Below are 2,352 nucleotides of genomic sequence, written 5' to 3'. Positions count from 1 at the left end.
CTGTAGGCCTGTTTGCACATACCAGATAACCGATAAGGAACAAAGAGAGGGAAGTTGCACCAGGCTTACACCAGATCTAGCCTTCCTGGAAAAGATGTTTAACCGAAACTATAGCTTTTAGAAGATGTTTGATCAAAGTGTCTGCTGAGGAATGCTTTTTGTGTAATGACTATGTGAGCCTATATAATCTGTACCTAAAACTGAATGGGGGTCGATCGTTCTGACCAGACTTGCATGTCTTGGGAAGCCGGTCGACCCCAGCTAGCTGGAAAGTAAAGACTCTGCTTGATTTTTACTCGAGGGGACCCATCGAGTCACGGACCCTAACAATAGTAGCTTCTCTGGTTGATGAGAGTACAGTACTTTTTATTGTTTTATAAATATCCAGTATGTAGAATATATATACATATATACATATAAAAATAATATATAAATAAATATACGTATATTACTTTTATAACCAGAAAAAATGTGTTTAAAAATGAAAAACTTAAGGCCTGGAGGCCAAGTACCCATATTTTCTTTCTTTAATATGCTCATACTTTCCAGACACAGAAATTTTCTGGCAATAGCCACACTGAAAACATGCATTTTTCTGTCAGTATTGAGACTGCAAACCAAAGCATTTTTCAAGTAAGCATTGACAGAAGGCAACATCTTCAAGTTTCACATTTAATAAAATCTCCCTTAAGAACTTTGTTAACCAGATCAATTTACTGATTTTTCACAAAGCTCACCAATGAAAGAATCCCTGTTGGTTTGACTTGAAGAATACATCTAACTGGAAAAAAGTGCCACTATGTGAATTTTATTAGAATTAGGGTTCTAAATATATGTGCTACCCTGCTAATGTCAGGGAAAAAAAATCAAAATCAGTCAACCATGGGATGGTCAACAGATCAGCAGGAAAAAGCTGGTCACTTAGCTATATTTTTGTAGGTTCACGATGCAAATATGTTGGGGAAGTAGAACATTCTAGAGAGGGTCTTGCAGAACAAAATCCCAAAAGCCAAAAAGAACAGTGAATTCATTGACTTCCACCTTCTACTTAGAATTATAATTCAAATGTCTAAGCATTCCTTATACATTTCTCTCACTGCTCAGGATCCAAAGGTTAAGAAAGCATCATAAAAATATTAAAAGAGGGGCTGGAGAGATGGCTCAGTGGTTAAGAGCACTGGCTGCTCTTCCAGAGAACCCGAGTTTAATTCCCAGTACCCACACAGCAGCTAACAATCACCTCTTAACTCCAATTCCAGGGGATCCAAAGCCCTCTTCCAGCCTCCGTGGGCACTGTCTGACACCAGTGTACTTACATACATGCAGGCAATACACTCATACACATAAAATAATAATTTTTTAAAAAATTAAGAAAACTATTAAAAGAAAGTACAAGTGACCTAAACCCCAGGATCTAAGAGAGAAAAAATTGTTACAACTGACTACACAAAAAGTTGGTGGCTGGGGAGATGAGCCAGTCAGTAAAGCACTTGCCTGGATAGCATTGTCCCCAGAATACACATAAAAGTCAGGTACATTGTGTGCACCTGTAATCTCAGGGACTGTGAGACAGGAGGTGAAGACAAGCACAACCTGCAAGCTCTCAGGCAACTAGCCCAGTCTACTTGGTGAAGGTCCAAGCCTAAGGGAGACTGTCTCAAACAAAAGGAGGAAGGCTTCTGAGGACACCACCAGAGACTGATCTCTGATCTCCACATGCACATGTGCACACACACGAACACATACATACAAACACACAAAAAAAGTGAAACAAAAAATAAAACTGAAAGAGAATTTGAGGAAGTATTTACAGTGAATACTATAAACTTTTTTTATGTGTATGAGTGTATTGCCTGCATGTATGTGAGCGCACCCATGTGGTGCAAGGCCATGGAGGTCAGAAAAGGGTGTCGGATTCCCCCGGAACTGGAGTTAAGGACGGTCTGTAGCCACCATGTGGGTTCTGGGACTCGAACCCGGGTCATCTGCAAGAGCAGTCAGTGCTCTTAACCACTAAGGGATCTCTCTAGCCCCGAAAACTATAAACTTTATTGACATAAAAAGATAACTTATAAAGTTGGGGATATATCAAAACAAAGAACACTTGCCTAGTATGTGCAAGGACTTGGGTTCAATCTCTGGGACCCACAAAATTAGAACAAAGTAAAAGAGTACTTCAATAAGAAAAAGATAAAAATCCCCCAAGAAAGTGAGCAAATTTTACAAATATTTAAAAAAATACAAATAGCCAATAAAAACATAAAAATAAACAACTTCATGCAAGGCAGCTTCCCAGGCCAGCACCTGCCTACCTGCTCACCCCAGTCCTCCTCTTTCCCCTCCCCCTCCCCT

General features: G+C 39.7%; 1 protein-coding gene across 2 annotated transcripts in view; it reads right to left on the bottom strand.

The window, feature by feature from the left end:
• Positions 1-2,352, bottom strand: part of Fam160a1 (family with sequence similarity 160 member A1) — a 337,430-nt gene that overhangs the window by 280,444 nt on the left and 54,634 nt on the right. The gene's annotated exons all lie outside the window — the stretch shown is intronic.

The sequence above is a fragment of the Nannospalax galili genome, unplaced genomic scaffold (genome assembly GCF_000622305.1).
Source record: "Nannospalax galili isolate Female #2095 unplaced genomic scaffold, S.galili_v1.0 scaffold305, whole genome shotgun sequence".
Classification (NCBI taxonomy): domain Eukaryota; kingdom Metazoa; phylum Chordata; class Mammalia; order Rodentia; family Spalacidae; genus Nannospalax; species Nannospalax galili.
Note: the sequence above shows the minus strand (reverse complement) of the source record. Positions and strands in the feature narration are given on the sequence as shown.